This window comes from Symphalangus syndactylus, chromosome 11, assembly GCF_028878055.3.
Source record: "Symphalangus syndactylus isolate Jambi chromosome 11, NHGRI_mSymSyn1-v2.1_pri, whole genome shotgun sequence".
Classification (NCBI taxonomy): domain Eukaryota; kingdom Metazoa; phylum Chordata; class Mammalia; order Primates; family Hylobatidae; genus Symphalangus; species Symphalangus syndactylus.
The window spans coordinates 88,670,745-88,693,339 of NC_072433.2; the positions used below are offsets into that span (position 1 = coordinate 88,670,745).

The 22,595-nt window shown below is 36.3% G+C and overlaps 1 long non-coding RNA gene across 2 annotated transcripts in view; it reads right to left on the reverse strand.

The window, feature by feature from the left end:
* LOC134731835 (uncharacterized) overlaps window positions 1–22,595 on the reverse strand; it is a 409,501-nt gene that overhangs the window by 292,044 nt on the left and 94,862 nt on the right. For both annotated transcript variants that reach the window (XR_010114459.1, XR_010114458.1), the window contains one exon: window positions 2,365–2,442. This is a non-coding gene — a long non-coding RNA (uncharacterized lncRNA). The remainder of the gene's footprint in view (window positions 1–2,364; window positions 2,443–22,595) is intronic.

Consider the following 22,595-nt stretch of genomic DNA (forward strand, 5'->3'; position numbering starts at 1 on the left):
ATTTCTTATTAATCTAGAGTAAAATATACTACCTTGGCTCTGACAACATTATATTTGAAATATTTTTCTTTACTTTGTAGAAAAACTAATGGTGTGCTGGTAACAAAGAAGTTTAATTATCTCAAATGGTAATTGTTATTTTAATTAGTACTTAAAGGAGTAAAGAGAGGAAGATCTACCTTTCTTGGAAATCATGTAAAGCAGTGATATGATGTGCAATTGTTAATTCTGAAATTGATCCTTTTTTTTTTTTTTTTTGACACGGAGTCTCGCTCTGTCACCCAGGCTGGAGTGCAGTGGCGCGATCTTGGCTCACTGCAAGCTCCGCCTCCTGGGTTCACGCCATTCTCCTGCCTCAGCCTCTCCGAGTAGCTGGGACTACAGGCGCCCGCCACCATGCCCGGCTAAGTTTTTGTATTTTTAGTAGAGACGGGGTTTCACCGTGGTCTCGATCTCCTGACCTCATGATCCTCCCACCTCAGCCTCCCAAAGTGCTGGGATTACAAGCATGAGCCACCGCGCCCAGCCTGAAATTGATCCTTAAGAAAGATACTATAGAGCTTCCAAAGGAGCAATAGAGAAGTAGTAATCAGTCATTAGTAGGGATCATTTAAAATATTAATGGAATTAACCATCATGGACAGTTTATAACAACAAGACTACTGATAATATGGAATACAGAAAAGACACTAACCAGCCAAGTAGAAGTAATCAAAATACAAAAAGACAATCAGAACTCACCAAAAATATAAAAAAGGCTCACAAATGTGACTATTCTAAAATTACCTTTATAACAGGCATGTGATTTTGATACAGATGTCGGGAAGTATATTACTAACTGATTCTACCTGTCAGGTCATGCTCTTTTTTGCAAAAGATCATTGAATCTATTTTCCCAAAGAAAGATGCTCAGCTTTTCCCCAATTATGTTAATAAGGCAAACTATTTAAAAATAACATTTTAACATGAGATTGAGCAAGATAAAACTTACAAAGAGAGAGAGTTTCCTTTAAACAATACTTTACACGTTAAATATATTTTATTTGCATTGCACTGTTTTCAGAAAAAAATATCTGAGGAAAACTTAGAATACTCTGACTGGATTTTCTTTATGGACAGAAGTCCGTGAGATTGGGGCAAAACAAGACATCTTGTTCCAGACATCTTTGGGAATGATTAATCTCCAAACATAATTCCTCTTTTTTGTATAAATGCCATTGCAACTGGAGACATAACAGATGTCTGAAAAGGCCGTAATGGTTGGGCTCATTGTCTCCTTTCTGCGGAGACAACATAGAAGCAAACATCTGTCTAAATAGGCTTTCTTCTTCCTCCCTATGATACAGTAAATTTTCCATTCGCAAATGCGACAAGGGACTTGGTCTCTGATGGGCTGCTGGAGGAGGGTGTGTAATTGGAAAACTAAGGGTTTGGAGAAGAGGGCTGATAGGGCCCCCCAGAGAAAGAAATCCTACCTCATCTGGTGGTTTGATAAGGATTGAAATATTAAGTTGTAACTTTTTCTCCAAATACTTTCTAGGCAGAGGTTAGAAAGAGAGGTTTGGGGCTTGATAGGCTGTCCCCACAATATGCCTCCTAGCAGAAGAAAATTAATTTGTCTTATAGAAGGGCTGCTTAAATTCACTGGACAGTGCTGAGTTCTCACATGAAGAAAGAAACAGCCTAAATGGAGAGGAGAGTACCTACTCAGGGTGAAATATCCCCCTATTCAGTCCCATGTATACACATCATAGGGAGACAGAGAAGCCCTTAGACTGAAATCTTGAAATCCTCGTGTCTCAGGGAAAGCACAAAAACAACAACCCTTTGAGCTGCATTGCTGATTGCTAAGGCACCTGCTGACTTTAGCCAACAAAATTATATCTCCAGGTTGCAAAAACACCTGCAACATTGCATACAAAGAAGAGACAGGAGCCATAACAGCCATGAAAGAGAGAAAGAAAAAAATGTGATAGAAAAGACTGGAAGTCCTGGTGCCAACACCCTAACAGGCTGTCTGGGAATGGAGTTAATCTAGGGAGCTTTGGGTGACATGGAGGTGTAGCCTCATCCAGATACTCTCAGTTGCCCCAGGACCTCCTAATCCCATGTGACAGCTAGACCTCCATGAGGGAAAATTGGTTTGGGATACAGCCAACATTTCCAACATTCAAGGGTGATGGGAGATTGACAAAATCCTCCCCAGCAAGTCTGACCTCTGAGTCTTAAGTCCAGCAACCATGATATTTGCTCTTAATTGGCTGACAGAGCCTCGGTGTTTTATTTGATCTTGAGGAAAAAGTAAAAAAAGGATAAGAAACCTCACAAATGAAAGTAAAGAGTTGGAAGTCTGCTCTGACTCACCCTTCTGACAATCCCAGATGAGCTCCCAAATGTTGCAGTGTGCTTAGTCTCTAGCTCAGCCAGGTCCGAGTTCTTGTCCTACAACCAAGAAGAATAAGGCATGTGGACACCCAAGAGTGAGTAGAGTAGACTTTCTTAAGCAAAAGGATAGCTCTCAGCAAAGAGAAGAAACCTGAAAATAGGTGGCCAGAAATGGGGCTGAGTTCTGGGTCTTTTATGTGGCAAGAACAAGGAAGTCTTCTGGGGATTTTGCCCAAAATGATAGGAGTAAAATTTCGTAAGGATGCTGCAGCTGTGCATGCCTGCAGTTGGCCAGCGTGACTCCATCTTGGTTATTACTCATGAGTGCCTAAGTGAAACTCACATGGGAGATAAAACCACAATGCTAATATCATGTTAATGACATTATAATGAGTTGGATCAAGTTAAGGACATTTAGATTGACTTATTGTGCCTGCATCTAAGTTAGGACAGTCCCTTCTGAAGAACATTCCAGCATAAGGGAAATTTCTTAACCACGTTTCTTCCCATTAGCTGCAGAGGCAGTGTAGGTGCTGTCCTGTGGATGTTCCTATGAACACTGCTCTTCTCCCAAGGCCCTCCCTTTTTATCTGCCTAATCAGCCTCTAGCTGCCTCCTTTCTCAACAGTGTGGAGAGCATAAATAATGTCAACCTCTAAAGATAAGTAAAGATGGAAGAGATTTAAATCACAAAATTATAAGTGGTCATATAAATGAATGAATCCATATGCTAGTTCAGATGTGAGAACTGTGGGACGAGCACAGGCATTCTGATTAAACATATTACCTTAATGGATTAAAATGCTTTATCTCAAAATATTGAAAGTTTTTAAATCAATAATCATAGGATCAGTAATATCATTCTGAACATAACCAACAGATAAATTAAGACTTTTGTTGATTCTCCTAACCTAGATTGTATTTTTTAAAATATAATTGTATTTGACACCATACGGTATTACCACATTAAAGATCTTAAAATATTATTTTTAAAGTTATGATACACTGAACAGAACTGCAAAAAATAATCCTGGGAGGCCACCTCGGGATTGGGAATTGCCTCTTTTTCCTCTGGCAGGGCATGTGTATGAACCAAGCTTCCCTCAGTGCACTTAGTGTCTCTCAATGCCAAAAGGAATTTTCCCTTCTTATAGGCCCCAATATATATCAAGTACTGTTTATTCATTGAATAGATTTCCACTGAATATATATTTCTTAATTTTATTATATGGGAAACAGGAATTACCATGCCATCACAATTCTCTGTTCGGTCTAGTGTTTGTTGATTGATTGAGTGATTCATTTATTCACTAGTTCATTCATTCATTCATTTCACTTTATTACATCCACCAAATATCTATTGATTATCTACCATGTATTTGGTATAATGCTGGATACTAGAATTCAAAAGCAAGCAAAGCATATATAATCGTTACCATCCTAGACTGGGAAGTGAGAAATTAAATAATACTTAAAATGTAAAAAAAGGCAAAACAGAAAAAAGTTTTGACAGGACAGCACAGACGAGTGAGAAATGGTTTAACTGGTTTACTCCATAGACACCAGAGAAGCCTCTTCAGAGAATGTGAAAGAGTTGCTGTTGTCTAAAGAGTAAATAAGATTTTAATTAGGCAAAAACAAACAAACAAAACACCATTCTAGGTGGGGAGAACAACATATGTAAGAGCCCAATTGTAGGAGGGAAGGTAGTCCATTTCAGGAAAAGAAAGAAATCTGGTGTGGACCACAGTGAACAAATATAAGGGTGATATTAGATGAGGGATTAAATACGAGTAAAGGCCAGATAAGTGAGAAATTGCGTAACACGTTAACAGTTTAGGTTGATAATCTCAAATTTAAATCCACAGAAGAGGCTTAATTTGTAGGCGCATAGTCAGAATTAAGGTTTCCATAATGATAATCAAAATTATAACTCTAACTTTATTTTGAAGACTGAATGTAAGAATGAAAAATGCAGACATAAAAAATCATTTACATCTCTATGTCACAGTTTAAGGAATGACATAATAGATGACATTAAATGCACTATAATATTTTTTGAGAAATTGGGTGAAACTCAAGCTGTTTAGGAGGCAAAAATGAACAGGTTCTAATGACCAGTTGAATTTTGATGAGCAATGGAAGAAGGAGAGTATTAAGAAAGTTCATATCTATCTGGATTGGAAACCAAAAGTAAAAACAGTAATAAAAAATACAGACACAGAGAAAGCACAAACAAGATTTGTGCTCAGCCCAATTCTTACATGTCTTCCTTATCAAGTTTTCCCTTTTTAAACCCATACTTCCCTCCAGACCCCATGGAAATTCAAGCAGTTAGTTTGGGTAGGAATCCAGCTGCTTACCCATTTACTAGTTTTAGTTAATAAATTCACTTTCTTTCTACCATACCTCGTTCTTGTTAATTGGACTCTGCAGGGGGTGAGCATCTGGACCTGTGTTCAGTTACAAGACCAGTGTTTTAATCAAAATTCCCATAAGTTTTCCAGGGGGAGCAAATTTTCCCCAGATAAGTCAGCTAGCTTAGGTGATGTCATTTCAAAATGTGGGTTAAAGATTGTGATATAGCTTGTACCCTCTTCTATTTAGAGAGTAGGTGATATAGCATTCACGACATAGATGATTATTTTGATTTGTTCTAAAAATTGTTCTGACACTTTTTTCTCTGACCACCTCTACAAGCAGGTGACTCTCTCCACATAGAACCAACCGTTTGATGATATCACCTTGCCCTAGGGTATGGAGGATGAAGAGGAACTTTTAGTTTATTCCTGTACTTGTTTTTATCTACTTCTTACCCTAATGCTTTTTTCCAGGCTTTGTGTTATAGTAACATCTTTTATTTCCACATCCTAAAAATCCCAATATATATTATACCCATTTTCTTTAAAAAGTCAATGATCTTTTGTTGAATTACATCTAATTAGCCAACAAACGAATAATGTATAAACACTTCAGTAAAGAAGATATGTTTATTGCAAAATAGCATTTATTCAGTATCATAAGGCATTAGAGAAATAAAATTTAAAATGAAATTAGGTACTACTACGTACTTAAGAGACTGTCTTAAATTAAAAATTCTAACCATACCAATTGTTGGTAAGGATTCAGAACAATTGGATTTCTCATATACTACTGATGGGAATCTAAAATTATACAACCACTTTGAAAACCTGTATGGTAGTTTGTTAAAAAGTTAAACATACACCTACCATACAACCTACTCACTTCACACTTATGTATTTGCTCCAAAGAAATAAAAGCATATGTCTACACAAAGATATGCATATGAATGTCTGTAGTAGCTCTATCGTAATAATCCTAAACTGAAAAAAACCCAAATGTCATACAACTACAGGTTAATGGATAAGCAAATTGTGGTATGTCTATACAATGGGATACTACTCAGCAATTGAGAGGAATTGTGTAGTCAAGCATGCAACAACATGAATCCATCTCAAAACAATTATGTTGAATGAAAGAAAACAGGCATAAAATGGCATATCCTTTATGATTTTATTTATATAACTTTTTAGAAAATGCACAAAAATATTTGAAGACAGAAGATAAGTGGTTGTCTGGGGATAGAACACATAGGTATAGATAGGAAGAAGAGTTTACAAAAGAAATTAAGGAAACAATGACATTTTGGGGAATGATTCATATGTACATTATTGTAGTGGATATATTATATATGTTTATATATATATGTGTGTGAGTGTGTGTGTGTATCTGTCACCTGGCCTGAGATCCCTTGGGAAAAGAAGAGTGAAAAAGTGAATGAAATACATAGATAACATCAGAATGAGAAAAAAAGCAAAGACTTGCTCTAGTCAGTAACCATCACTTACATCTAGTAGAAACTCAAAGAGTGGGAAAGCTTTATATATATAAATTAAACATAATATAAATATAATACATAAAAATATATATATAACATGTAAATCTTGCACCTAGAGAGGCAAATAAATTGAGAGAGACAGAAAGAAATAAAGAGCGAGAGATACAGAACAAAATAGCTCATTTTAATTTATTTTAGATTGGTATTATACTTCAAAACTTTTTGTCCTAACATACAACTTTGCTCAAAATATTTTCTCTTAAATTAGAAAATTTATAAAAGTGCCATATTTTCTAACATTCTTCAAAGTAATCTTTTTCCTCTAGACTCTTTTAGACTCAAAACAGCATCTGAATTTCTGACAGTTGCTCTGAATGCACTCGTTTGCCTTTAACTCTTTTTGCTGTTATTAAACACATTGTGATTTTAAAATTATATTTGCTCTTCATTTCATTTCCATGGGATACTGGAAGTTATATAAGGAGGTAATGCTTCTTTTTTTAAAAAAAGCTTATGGTGTTTAATTTTAAATTAAATAAAAATAGGCCGTGGAGAAGAAAACTGGGTTTTTGACACAAAGATTAGAGGCAATAGAGGTGATAGAATGATAAAAGTAAAAGTCACAGGACACTTGTACTAGGCATTTGGGAATGGGTTAGGGGTTGGGGAGAAACTGTATATTCAGAGAGTATTTCAAAGAATTTCTTTGCTTTCAAGGTTACCATTAACATGCTGAGAAGTAAAATACATGTGCAGGACTTATGTGATAGAACGACATAATATAAAACAAGTAGGTCAAGAGACTCAAATCTTTATTTTAAAAATACATTTTTTATGATTTCTGTACATCTGAAAAAAACCCAGTTAGATGAATAATACTAAAAACCACATTTACCTAAAAAAGTGGATAATGAGCAGTTAACAATTACTTATTTTCAAATATTTATGAATTTAACACAAACATTCTTCAGACAATGATATTAAGCATATGTCATTTATTTTCTAGTTATTAAACAGCGTAAAGTGTTAAAACTATATGAAATTCCAAATTAGCATAAATCTTTAAATTTTGAGTGAAATAAAAGAAATATTGATTGGCTGGAACAACAAAGGCTATTTATTTGATTAAACATATTTTGTTTCACAATAGAATGAATAATATAGCTAAGGAAGATGTTTCTGTAAAATCTCTATTAGGACTGGCAATGGGAAAGAGTTCACCAGCAGTGAGAGAGACCAGAGGAATCCATAAGAACCCTGGTTTTAAAATCAGGTTTATCTGTGTTACAATCCCAACTTCATAATCTATTGCCTGTGTGCTCACGGAAACATTCTTGAAAGTCGTGCTTATTTTCTTCATCCATAAAATGTGATAATGATAACAATTATATCATTTCACTAGTAACATTTATAAAGGGCTTACTCAGTGTTAGACCCTTAAGTATTTCATATGACATTATCACAGTTTATTCTCACAGCTGCCCTATGAATAGGTACAATTATCATCGTTCCGATTTTATGGACAAGAAAATGGAGTCACAGAAAGGTGAAGTGATTCCCCAAGAGTCACACAGCTGGTGAGTGTGAGAAACAAGCTGTGAACTCAGACAATCTGCTTTTCTTATCTTGGCTTGGTACTTTTGTGAAGATTATATGAGATAATGCATGTTTCATGCTTTATATAATTTACTAAATATGCACTCAGAAAAGATAATATTAGAGGTGATTATGAAAATAAAATCTTCTACATTACATATGTATCCATAAATATAAAATGAACTTTTTCACTTTTCATTAGCCACTTTCAGGGAATTGACTCAAATATAGTGACAGCAAAATAAGATTGAATTTTGCATATATTGTCTTTTTGATTGATTGAAATAGTATATATATTTTCTTTGTAACATACTTTAGACATCTAAGCCTCATAGAATTAATTAAAATTTTAGCTTTGGAGTCCTTTATTTGCTAATGTAATTGTTATATAATGTCTGTCTAGAAAAAAAAAAAAACCCAGAAAGCAATCTGAGAGCCATGTGACATTTGTCTTATCTGAACCTATAAGACCAAATACATTTGATAATTGCCAAATATGTACTTTGTATTATATCAGCATTGTTGTCACTGTAATTTTAGGGAATGCTAATAAACATGTACTGAAAAAGTCAATAAGAGATTTACAAAAAAAGCATTTTTCCCCACACAAACTATTTCTACTTCACTTTCTGAAAAATGTGGAGACATACTTTGATCTCTGGGAAATATTTAAAGTCTTATTATAATTAAATCATGTTGAAAATGCAGTGAAAATGGTTAGTTCCTATAGAAAAATACTGGTTATATAGTAATAATGGAGCCGATTGTGGTAAAACTATGGCCACAGATTCTAGGTGGAACTGAAAATTTTTTCAATGATACTTGTAGTTCTAACTTATAATTCAATAATGAGTGCCTTGGAAACTATAGTCCATAAGATTAGAACAAGAACCAAGCCTGAGACCTGTAAAACATCAGTATTATTGATTGGAGCAAAGATGCATTTTAAAAGATCTCAAAACCAAATCAGTAATATTGGACTAATGCATCTAGCTTCTTATATAATTTCTGGTGCTGGTGAGAGAGACATTTTTAATAAACTATTGTGTAAAGACTAGAAAATCTGCAAACATTTCAAAAGATACAGAGTAATAGCCTTTATCTATTTCCTATTGTTTCCTCCTACCTCCCTCTAAGCATCTCCACAGAGACCATGTTCAAACAGCATTTGGAGATAAATGAGGCTGTGGACATGGGAACACAGTTGACAACTATTTTTCTGAGAATAAGAAAAAAAATAACGCTCAAAGACTTAGAAAGTAGTGCTCCTTTGTTCACTCTTACACATAAATATCACAAAGTAAATAGGCAACACAGATATATAGCAAAATTTGTGTATGAAAGACCAAGTAAACTTTGCTTTCATTGGTGGTTAAAAAACTCCAACAAAACACAGAAGATGATTGTGGTCACTAGTGATAGACAAATTTTCACTTAAAAAAAAAAAAAGATTAGTAATTTACCATAAACTCAGAGCAAAATAATCCAATGTCAATTATTTAAAAATAAATAATATGTTTGTTTTGAAAAATACCATTATTTTGATAGCAATAAGAAGCTAAAGCACAAAAGTGGGTAGTCCATCAATTTTAAGAGGACAAAATAATGGTCAGAGGTTTTTGTGTTGTTGTTTTGATTTGTGTGTGTGTGTGTGTTTACATCTTCAGTAACTTGATATGAAAATGTGTGTCCATCTTTGACTTTAAACAGTAATTATGTTTTGAGAACAGGTCAAGGTAAATTATTCTCTGTAATGCATCTCCACGGAGTTGGCAGACCAAACTCATGCAGCCTTTCTCAGCTGCAGAGAGCTGCCAAGGCAGTAGAGCTAGGTTTTAGCATTACTTTAGAGTTACTTATTTCACCTTGGCTTTAATTACCGTGGTAGCTGTTAATCATGACTAATTGAGACAGAGGAAAAAAAAATGTCACTTGTAAAGGGAAAGCAGTATTTCAGAATTCCTGTAAACAAGGCTTTGGCTAAAAGCGTGAATAGAGAGAGCAAAAATGAGAAAGAAGGTGTTTTGGGCCTGGGCCCCAACGATATTAAACTATTGTAACTGTTTTGAATTGAGCTGGAATGGCTAGATTGAAGAAGATTGAAAAAGAAAGCTTGAAAGCTTGTCCTGTGAAGGCATTAGAACCTCCTGGCAGATGCCAAAATATCTTTGGGTATAGATGTCTCCAGAATGTTAGTGCCAAGGCTCCAGAGAACTCTCCACTGCATCAGCCTTTAGCTTGAATGCCTGCTGTCAACTCCCGTGGATACCATCACAGATCTTAGGACTCATCTATTTAACGTGGGATCTGTGCCCGGGACCAAGACACTGATTTGTCTATAAACTTCTAGTGCTGTGACACTGCAGCAACCCTCAGGCAACAGAAGCATGAAAGGGCTCAAGCAGAACCAAACCCAGGTTTGGTAAGTAACACGTGGATTTTTCAAAAGTCTAATAAACTAGAATAGATAAAACCACCACAGGAATCTTACATTTCACCCTATTTTTAAAGCAACATAGATCAGCTTAAAGGTTTATATTTTAAAAGCACTTTCCATCTACATTATGTAATCTTTAAAACAACATATAAACTATGTATTGTAAAAAAAAAAAACTTATTTTGCAAATAAGAATTTATAGCATCGTGAACAAGATGACAAAGATAGTGAGGGCAAGGGCAGGGACTCAAATCCTGACCCTGATTACGTATTGTATGTTTCTTCCTCAGAAATATTGTGGTTTGAACATAAAATATAAGCAGATCTAAACAAATGCTGAGTTAGAAAAAGACCAAGGCTAAAAACTATCATAAAAATGAAACATAAACATGTATTTTATAACACCAAGTAAATATTTCAATATTTATTTATTTATTTTATTTATTTTTGAGAGGGAGTCTCACTCTGTCGCCCAGGCTGGAGTGCAGTGGCACGATCTCGGCTCACTGCAAGCTCTGCCTCCCGGGTTCACCCCATTCTTCTGCCTCAGCCTCCTGAGTAGCTGAGACTACAGGCATGTGCCACCATGCCCGGCTAATTTTTTTGTATTTTTTAGTAGAGATGGGGTTTCACCGTGTTAGCCAGGATGGTCTCAATCTCCTGACCTCATGATCCGCCCGCCTCGGCCTCCCAAAGTGCTGGGACTACAGGCATGAGCCACCACACCCGTTAAATGACTTTCACTGTGTCTGTTCCCAATATCGTTTTGCCTTCCTTTCCATCACAAATAACTCCTTTCCATCACAAATCTAGTAACCTCCCTGGTAGGATACTTTTGCCTTAAGCTTTCATCCTTCCTTTCTTCTCTATCCTGTGTCCAATCCCCTGTTGATCTCAAATGATCTTCATTTGCCTTATCAATTGCATTTTTCCCCATTTTATTCCTTCTTTTGATTCAATATATCCCCCAAACTGTCCTGTATATAGAGTTACATACAGATACAGAACAGGAGGCTTTACCTGGATGTTTTAGCATTGATGGTAGTCATGGCCTCACGTATTTCCCACTGGAATTTCAGTATTAGGGAGCAAAGAGCTAAGACTGCTAGCATAATTACTTTCCATCACCTTTGAGAAACACTCACAACCTCATCCCTGTCCTAGCCCGCCCCTTTCTATCACCCAGTTATCGGTAAGGGTATGAATAGGGAGAATAATTATCCCATATAAAACCAGAGAATTTTCTAATTCTAGCATTTTGACTGTCTCTCCCAAGAAGATGGACTTCAAAAAAAGAAAAAGGGCTTTAACTTTCCTGTGCTGAACTTTCCAGGCATTACTGAAAAGAAATGACTGCTATTTGATAAGCAGTGGTCCTACAAGCAAAGGCAAAGAATATCTATAATAGAGCAATGTTAGTTTTTGTGGAAAAGAACAGTGGGAACTTTAGCCATTAACACAATTACTTATGGTTATACCTACTGTATATAGAAGGGAGGCTAAGATCAACTACTGTTCTGAGAGGACTAGAAACATTGAATTCCTTATCTATCATGAAAAGAGATGATTAGGCCAGGAACATTGAGCTATTGAAAAGAAAGTAAGCGAGATATAATGTTGAGAATGTGATTAGAGCACATGTCATATTCACTAAATTGATTATGTTTTGATCTCAGAAAGCATTTTAAAGTCCTTCGTCACTTTGACTGATGTGATGTTTTTACTTATGGCAACTTTCATTTTATAAACGTTGATGCTTATCTTTAGTTTCTTAAACATTACTGCTAAAAGAGTATTAGATCACTATGTTAGAACTTGATTCTGGTCAATTTTATTCAATTGGATCAAAAAATTGATTTAAGGACGACAGAAATACTAACTTTATGAATCTAGACTTAAGTGTGTCTGGTTCATTTACAAACAAATTAGTACAGTAATTTCTTCCAATTGCCAAAGTACCATTTATTTGATATCTGAAGTGTGAGGAAGCCAGGCAGAAGGGGCAGTCCTATAATTGTTTGATTCTGCTGCCTGATTCCTTTCTTGCTGAAAATCAAGTAGTAGTATAGGTCTCCTCTAATCTACCCCTCTCCTACAGAACACAAGCCACTTAAAGGAGATGGGCTATGTCTTACCTCTGGATGTGGCTTTGTGATGCATGAAACAGAAGACATCAGTTCTCGTTCCACTCACTCCTTCCACAAACATTTAATGAATTACTTAAAGAAATATGTTTCTAAGTAGTATCTACAAGTACTAACCCTGGTTTTTACTTAAGGCAAATTAACTGTGCAGCCCTCCATTAATAAGCATAACAATAATAGCAAAAGAGAATTTATCACCTACCAGCTACTCTTCTATGCATTTTACATATATTACCTCATTTAATTCTCACAATGTCAGACATTATCCCCTTCTCATAAATGAGAAAGCTGAGGCAAAGATAATTTAAATAACTTCCCTAAGGTTCTCATGACTTTCCTATGGTCTTCAGGAAGTCTAGCCCCTGAAACAGTGGTGTTCACTGTTGTGTTAAATGACCTTGGATATTAAGCTATTAAATATAAGGGTGTATTAAGAGAGTTCTTATGGAAATTCCTATAGTGCTCTAAAATGTAAACTTTATTGTATTCTATTCTATAGTGGGTATGAATACTTCATAGTATTCTATAGTAGGTATAAATGACTAATAAACCAGATGAATACACACACTAAGATATTTAGATTTAAAAAAAGAAACTTGCTAAACCAAATTGGTCAGTGTTTAAGCAATGTAATTAAATGAAGACCATCTCAAGCAGAAAAATTTTCCTAAAAGGTTGCCTTCTCTCAGCTTCTTAAGATATTCATCATGGGAAGCAGCCAATGCTAAAGATAGATCTAAATCCTACTTAGTTTAAATGTGGTTTTATCTATAAATGAAAACCTAGTCTTTCCATAGCCCTTTCTAAATTGGCTATGCCTTCCAAAATTATTTCTGAAATACCATGTAGATAGAATCATTTTGGAAGGTTTTTATTTAATGTACAAGTGGTGAGATACTTGATGTTATTACCACATTACCACATGTAAAGGATATGCTCCTATGTCATGAAACCCTTTTGTTCATGGCAACAGAAAATACAAAATCCTACTACATCACTAAGTAAATCAATCACATCAGTCATCTAACTGGTAGGAGAGGACAATTTATGGAACTACTTTATGAATATGTTACTTTATACTTCAGCCAGATTATTTCATTTTTCATATCTGTGTCATGTTATGGAAAGAAGTTAAGAACCAGATGATTAAGAGAAGTTGCTCTAGAATGTCTAAGAAAGTTCTATGAAAAGTAAGAATCTTGACTAGTTTCATGTTAGTCAAAGGTGTATGTTAAATTCTGAATGAGTAATTAGATATATGGAATGAGGCAAATTTTTATCTGATTATATAAATAGTGAGATGAAAAATTTAGCTTCTATGAAAAATACAAATGTAATATAAATTGTATATAAATGTATAATTATATTTTCTATTGTCTCATAAAGTAAAAGTTTTATTTTAGCTACTCAACTGTATTAATAAATTTTTAGTCTATTTATATTCAAAATTCCCTGACTTCTTAGCAGATTGAGCAGATTCCCAGGCTTCTACCAAATAAAAAATATTACATTGCTTTTTGCCAGAAGCTCACAATTTGCTAATTTTTATGCTGTCTGACATACCACTTGAATGTACTTATTTATAGGTTAAATTGAGCTGCATGACTTAGAGGGGTAGAAGATATATAAGAGTGTTTCTCATATATGAGTTAACTGAGGGCCCTTATAAAGAAATAAAACCAAAGTTAAATTACAAACTATTAAAAGTCAAATTTTTTAAAAGCTTCGTAGAGGTGGAAAGGTATGATACATTTCCTTCCCATCGTAAGGATCATAGCTACATTCTTCAAACAACAGACAAGTTAACAAGAAAAAAGCATAATACATTTATTTGATGAAACTTTTATATGACACAGGAGCCTTGAGAAATGAAGACCTAAAGACTCAAGGGAAGACCGTGCATTTTTATGCTTGAATTCAGTAACAGGTGAACAGCTATGGAGACATATGATTAGACAAAAAACAAAATAATGTAATAGTAATAGATTGAGCGGGGAAACCCAGCAAGGCCTGTCCGATGGGATTCTTCTTGGCTTCTCTGTGTGACATTTCTTCTTCCCAAGTGTAAGGCCGGACCCTTTCTGGAATGAGGGTATTATGATCTGCTCTCAGACAAGGCAAGTCCATTTCTTTATGGCCAGCTCTTACACAGAAAGGTGAAGGAAGGCTGAAGTAATATTTCTGGAGTTCATGGCTAACTTTGGAGGAGAGGAGTTCTAGTTGCTATGATCCATGTTGGGGAAGAGGAATTCTAGATTCTATGACTTGCCTTGGGAGAGAAAGAGGAGCAAGGAGAATGGAGGGCAGGAGAAGGTCAGAGTGACTCTGCTTCTGAGTCCTCTCCAACATGTTTTATTTCAAAGCACTTAGCATGTCCAAGTGCCAAAGTTTATGGTATCATTTTCAGAGCTCCAGTAGCTTCAAACTGAATAAAATTCAAGCTAATATCTTTAATGTAATATGAGTATTGTTTTGCTACAGTGTACTGGAGTTTATGACATAGGCTGTTTTGAGTTTGCTATATTTATACTATTATTTAAAGCTAACACTGATTTAAAATTATGAGTCAGATACTGTTTTACATGACTTGTGTTTATAGAAGTTTTTAAAAATTATTACAACAATCCTATGAGGAAATAAATTTGTTTTCATATTTAGAAAAACTGTAAGGTAAGATGATGTAATTTCTCAAAATCAGGCAGTAAGTGATAGAGTAAGTTTAAAAGTTGGCAGTCTGACAACAGAACTCTCTTGAATAGTACATACACTGTCTCTAAAATAAAATGTTCACAACACTATTCCTCTCCACACCTGAGTACTCAAAAGAATCATATAGGGAAATAGTGTTATTGGCACTTAAAATATAAAATATGATATTTCTAACATGTCTACCCTTTAAGGGTATGTAGCTGCAAACTGTGAATTAAACTAAAAAATACATCAAAAAGAGAAAGGTATACAATTTTTATTTAATGTTAATATTTAAAAATTTTATGTGCATAGTCACAGAATAGAAGTCAATATCCAAAGAGGTGATTAAATTTATATTACTTATATATAATCTTAGCAGAGGATGACAAATTGAGAAGATGTGATAAGAAAAAGGAAAAAGGGGTCTATGCTTCTATGGGCAGTAGATTGTGGAAGGCAAGAATATGTGGATGGAAGGTAGGAGCTATCTAGTAAGATTTTGTTTACTTAGATTCATCTTAGGACTCTCTCCATGTGCATGGATAATTGGTGCTCCTTTCTTCCTGGTATGAAAGAGGAAGATATCTTGATATGGCTTGAATCTGTGTCCCCGTGCAAATCTCATATTTAATTACAATCCCCAATGTTGGAGGTAGGGCACAGTGGGAGGTGATTGGATCACGGAGGCTCAATTCTCACTAATGGATCAGCAACATGCCCCTTGGTACTGTCCTCGCTATAGTCAGTGATCTTCCTGAGATCTGGTCATTTAAAAGTGTGTGGCACCTCCTCCCTCTCTGTCTTTCTCTTGCTCCTATTCTTGCGAGGAAGACACCTGCTCCTGTCACAAGTAAAATCTCCCTGATGCTTTCCCAGAAGCTGATGCTGCCATACTTCCTGTACAGACTGTGAACCCTGAACCAACTAAACCTCTTTTCTTTATCAATTACCCAGTGTCAAATATTTCTTTATAGCAATGTGATAATGGACTAATACATACCTTCACAAGGAAAAGTTATGTCCTGCTTTTAGGCACACAGGAGAAGGTGGAGAGTTTTTTCTCAATTGTCTTTAACTTAAATAATTCTTATGCCAAAGCAGCATATTTTAGAGTGGCATATTCTTTTCCCCTTCAAATGGAAAAAATGAGTTGCTTAACAATAGTTAAAAATGTCAGAGTCATTCTTAGCCATGTAGAAATCTAAAGAGTCCTAGTTCATAAGAGTTGTTTCCTGCTCTTCTGAGTATATTACATGCTTGATGCAAGGAGGAAAAGAATAGGTAACTAGATATTATTACTATTTAGGATTATGCTTATAATATGAGTAAGACAGGATAAAGAGAGAAAACCATCTGAGCATAATAACATACAACTGAAACATTTAAGTGCACAAAAATTTCTTACTAAAGAGGAGTAATAAAACCCACAACACCAGTCACCATTATAGATCCAATCATCTGGAAGAACAGTTGGTACAGAAAATATACCAACCCACAAGCATTAGTCACAACTAGCTTCACATTGTAGTCAGAATATGGCTCATGGTATTTGCATTTGTTAGAGGTGGCACAAGTGGTGGTTAGAAGCAGAGCTATTCCAAGCCCTTTGCGAGGAATAAAAGACATTTCCTGGACTGTCACTCTTCGGGCATGATAAGTGAATGTAAAACAAAGGCAATGAATGGTTTTACCTATTTCCAGTTAACTGACTTGTGGGTTTAATCAGTACTCCCTAGACCAATGTCTATGGAACACTGATTCTTTAGAATGCCCAGAAAACTATCTGCCCAACAGTAGAATTGAATACTTCCAACATAAGTAATTTTTTTCTTCCAAAATCTGTTTATGCCATGGTTATTATGATAGTTACTTTAATTAAGTTTAATGCTGTCAATATTATATAAAGGGTTTTAGATTAAATGTGACATGAGTGATTGGAGAAAATGATAAAATTAAAATTTGTTGCTCAGAGTCCTTTTAAATAGAAGTTCATATTCTAATTCATATAAATCCAAACTGAAAACATAGCTATGCTGATCCAACATTCACGCTAAGTGCAGCATCAATACGGTGACTTCCTGGGAGCGGGGAACCACCAGGTTGCCAAAGGAGGAGTGAACCTGCCCATGTCAGAAATAGAGCAGGTAAAAATTCCCGCAGTGATCAGTAGTGGGATTGTGCCTATGAATAGCTACCACACTCCAGCCTGGGCAGCTTATCAATACCCCATCTCTAAAATAAATTTTTTAAATAAATAAATAAATAATTTTTTTAAAGATAGAAATGAAAGCAGTCTTAGGCATACATTGGCATTTTAGCAAATAAATAAATAATGTATGTTTTAGGTTAAATATGTATATTATATCTGGATGTATATATTTAATTTAAAATGTGTAATGTTTATACATTATAAGATAATGTTGGAAAGCATAAATAGGTTAATCATTTCGAGTTACTGTTGTATCTGTCAACTTAATTTAGTGAAATAAGTGCTGTAAATATACCCATCCTGTGACTTGCATGTTTTGAATTTCAAGTAAAAATTCACAAAATGCCCTTCTGCACCAGCTTACAATATTCTTTTTTTAAAATATATATTTATTTACTTATTTATTTATTGAGACAGAGTCTCTGTCACCCAGGCTGGAGTGCAGTGGCACAATCTTGGCTAACTGCAACCTCTGCCTCTCATGTTCAAGTGATTCTTGTGTCTCAGCCTCCACAGTAGCTGGGATTACAGCCACGCCCCACCATGCCTGGCTAATTTTTGTATTTTTCAGTAGAGATGGTGTTTTGCCATGTTGGACAGGCTAGTCTTGAACTCCTGGCCTCAAGTGATCTGTCCAACTCGGCCTCCCAAAGTGCTGGAATTGCAGGTGTGAGCCACCATGCTGTGCCGAGTTTAAAATGTTCTTTGTCCCACAGTCACAGTCATTGTAATTGGAGACCACACTCTATCTTTGTTGAGTTGCAGGAGTGTCCAGTCTTTTTGCCTCCCTAGGCTACATTGGAAGAATTGTCTTGGGCAGTACTTAAAATATAGCAACACTAATGATAGCTGATGAGCTAAAAGACATTTGCAAAAAAAACTCATTATGTTTTAAGAAAGTTTATGAATTTGTGTTGGGCCTCATTTAAAGCTGTCCTGGGCCACCTTGCTCACAGGCTGCAGGTTGAACAAGTTTGAGTTACAGTCTACCACAATTTATTCTCATTTATTTTTAGACCTAGAAAGGAAAGACACAGTTATTCGGTTACATAAAATAGAATTTGCGGCCGGGTGCGGTGGCTCACGCCTGTAATCCCAGCACTTTGGGAGGCTGAGGCGGGCAGATCACGAGGTCAGGAGATTGAGACCATCCTGGCTAACACAGTGAAACCCCGACTCTACTAAAAATACAAAAGAATTAGCTGGGCATGGTGGCAGGTGCCTGTAGTCCCAGCTACTTGGGAGGCTGAGGCAGGAGAATGGCGTGAACCCGGGAGGCGGAGGTTGCAGTGAGCGGAGATCACGCCACTGCACTCCAGGCTGGGCGACAAAGCGAGACTCCGTCTCAAAAAAAAAAAAAACCAAAAACACAGAATTTGCAAAGCAGATTTCTAATAAGTCCACAAATTATCCTTTATTATCTTTTGAAATGAAAGAAAACATGTATTTTTCTCAACAAAATTGAGATATTTGGTATTATTTGGTGTGAGAAGTGAGAATAATAATGTCAGGACATTGAGCTCAGTGTTAGATTTCTCTTTTTAATTTTTATTTTAGATTTGGGGGTATAAGCGCAGGTTTGTTAAATAGGTAAAGTCATGTCTTGGGGGCTTGTTGTACAGACTATTTTATCACTAAGCCTGGTACCCATAAGTTATTTTTTCTGATCCTCTCTCTCCTTTCATCCTCCACCCTCATGTAGGCCCCAGTGTCTGTTGTTTACGGTTTTGTGTAGCATCAAATATTCTTTTTCAAGTATACACAGGTAACACTTCCATGTGAATTATTCTTTCAAAGTGGAAGATATGTATGGGCTTTGTCATCTGAAAGTACAGGTTCAAATTCTATGCCTTGTCTCTCACTAGCTGCTCATTTCAAAAAAAGTTACATAACCTCTCTAGTTTTTATCATAAAAATGTAATCCATACATCTTAAGGGTTTTATAGTTTGAATGTGCAATAGTATGTTTGAGAGTGCCTATTCTGGTATGCAGCAGATATTAATGATTCAAGAAACTTATTTTTTATTCCTTTCTCAACCACTTTATCTTGGTCCTTCCGTGTAAAATTGCATTACAAATTATAGTTTTTATTTTTCAAGCCTAACTTATGTTATTATTGGTGTCATGGTTTATTTTTTCTTTTGTCTGTTTTATCTCATTTAAAAAGCTCAGACTATAGTTTTAAAAAGAAGTTATCCATTTCAATATTTTTTTCTCTGTCAAGGGAGTGGAGTACTAGTATCCACATCAGAATACAACAAGACCGAAAGACAAGACTCAGCTTAGAAAATAAGATCTTCTATCTATCCAGGTTTCCAAGTGAGAATCTAATATTTTTATTATAACCTGCAAAGGATTGTTTAGAAAACATTCCGCTTTCAATGCCTTTCAATAGTTACCAAATACAAAAAATTATGTATATTTAAAAATATGTATTTTATTTTCTATACATATATATATATACACACACACACACAAACACACTATACATATACTTCTAACACAGGGTTCAAATGTTTTTAAAGGTCATTTTCATGCTAGATGTTTTCAGTGTTATATTATTCTTATTATCATATTTTTCATTTGGTATGTTTGAAGTACAGAAAACAATTTTATTGTGATTTTTACTCAGACACTTGGTGGAGAGCCCGTATTTGGTCAGTGCCTAGGATTTGTTATTCCATCTCAGTTTTTAATACCTTCACCTCCTAAACAATGTAGCTCACTTATACTTTTTACTCAGTTGAAGTTCTCCCCTAGTGTACAATTATAGAGTGACAAAATAAAATGAAATTTTAATGAGTTGAGGTTACCAAAATATATATAAATAATTAATGACCAAATATTGAAACTAAGTTTTTACAGAATATGATAAGTTTTATTTCCTCTTAAAGTGATCCTATGGTACCCGTGATAGCAAGAGGTAGCAAAGGGATTTTAAAAAAATTAAACAGTCCCAGCACTTTGGGAGGCCGAGGCGGGCGGATCACGAGGTCAGGAGATCGAGACCACGGTGAAACCCCGTCTCTACTAAAAATACAAAAAATTAGCCGGGCGTGGTGGCGGGCGCCTGTAGTCCCAGCTACTCGGAGAGGCTGAGGCAGGAGAATGGCGTGAACCCGGGAGGCGGAGCTTGCAGTGAGCCGAGATTGCGCCACTGCACTCCAGCCTGGGCGACAGAGCGAGACTCCGTCTCAAAAAAAAAAAAAAAAAAAAAAAAAAAAAAAAAAAATTAAACAGATAATTGAGAACTGACTGTGTTTCCACAGATACTGTGATTAATTACTGGGTATGTTTCACTGTTCTACTTCTCTAAATGTAGTTGTTGTTTCTAAATTGGTACCAGCAGAGTGGGGCATTGCTGAAAAGATACCCAAAAATGTGGAAGTGATTTTGGAACTGGGTAACAGGCAGAGGTTGAAACAGTTTGGACAGTTCAGAAGAAGATAGGAAAATGTGGGAAAGTTTGCAACTTCCTAGAGACTTGTTGAATGCTTTGGCCCAAATTGCTGATAGTGATATGGACAATACGGTCCAGGATGAGGTGGTTTCAGATGGACATGAGGAACTTGTTGGAAACTGGAGCAAAGGTGACTCTTGTTATGTTTTAGCAAAGAGAATGGTGGCATTTTGCCTCTGCCCTAGAGATTTTTGGAACTTTAAACTTCAGAGAGATGATTTAGTTTATCTGACAGAAGAAATTTCTAAGCAGCAAAGCATTCAAGAGTTGACTTGGGTGCTGTTCAAAGCATTCAGTTTTAACAGGGAAGCAGTGGAGCAAAAAAGTTTGAAAAATTCACAGCCTGACAAATTGAGAGAAAAGAAAATCCTATTTTCTGAGGAGAAATTCAAGCTGGCTGCAGAAATTTGCATAAGTAATGAGGAGTCAAACGTTAACCCCCAAGACAATGGGGAATATGTCTCCAGGGCATGTCAGAGGTCTTCATGGCAGATGCTCCCATCACAATCCCAGAGGCCTAGGAGGAAAAAGTGGTTTCATGGGCCAGGCCTAGGTCCTTGAGCTGTGTGCAGCCTTCGGACTTGGTGCCCTGTGTCCAGGCTGCTCCAGTCATGGCCGAAAAAGGCCAATGTAGAGCTCAGGGTGTGACTTCAGATGGTGCAAGACCCAAGTCTTGGCAGCTTCCACATGGTGTTGAGCCTGCAGTTGCACAGAAGTCAAGAATTGAGGTTTGAAAACCTCCACCTAGATTTCAGAAGATGTATAGAAATGCCTGGATGTCCAGGCAGAAGTTTATTGCAGGGGCAGGGCTCTCATGGAGAACCTCTGCTAGGGCAGTACAGAAGGGAAATGTGGGGTTGGAGCCACCACACAGAGTCCCTACTGAAGCACTGCCTAATGGAGCTGTGAGAAGAGGGCCATTGTCCTCCAGACCCCAGAACGGGAGATCTACTGACAGCTTGAACCGTGCACCGGGAAGAGCCGCAGACACTCAATGACAGCCTGTGAAAGCAGTTGGGAGGGAGGCTGTATCCTGCAAAGCCACAGGGTCAGTGCTACCCAAGACCATGAGAACCCACCTTTTGTATCAGTATGACCTGCATGTGAGACCTGGAGTCAAAGGAGATCATTTTGGAGTTTCAAGATTTGACTGCCCCACTGGATTTCAGACTTGCACAGGCCCAGTAGCCCATTTGTTTTGGCCAATTTCTCCCATTTGGAATGGTTGTATTTACCCAACGTCTGTATCCACATTGCATCTAGGAAATAAGTAGCTTGCTTTTGATTTTACAGGCTTATAGGTGGAAGGGACTTGCCTTGCCTCAGATGAGACTTTGGACTGTGAACTTTTGAGTTAATGCTGAAATGAATTAAGACTTTGGGGGACTGTTGGGAAGGCATGATTGATTTTGAAATGTGAGGACATGATATTTGGCAGAGGCCAGGGGCAGAATGACATGGTTTGGCTCTGTGTCCCCACCCAAATCTCATCTTGAACTGTACTCTCATAATTCCCATGTGTTGTGCGAGGGACCCGCTAGGAGATAATTGAATCATGGGGGCTGTTTCCCATAATTCTTATGATAGTGAATAAGTCTCACCAGATCTGATTGTTTTATCAGGGGTTTCTGCTTTTGCATCTTCCTTATTCTCTCTGACTGCTGCTATCCATGTAAGATATGACTTACTCCTCTTTGCCTTCCACCATGATTGTGAGGCTTCCCCAGCCACGTGGAACTGTAAATCCAATTAAACTTTTTTTTTTTTTTTTGTAAATTGCCCAGTCTCAGGTATGTCTTTATCAGCAGCATGA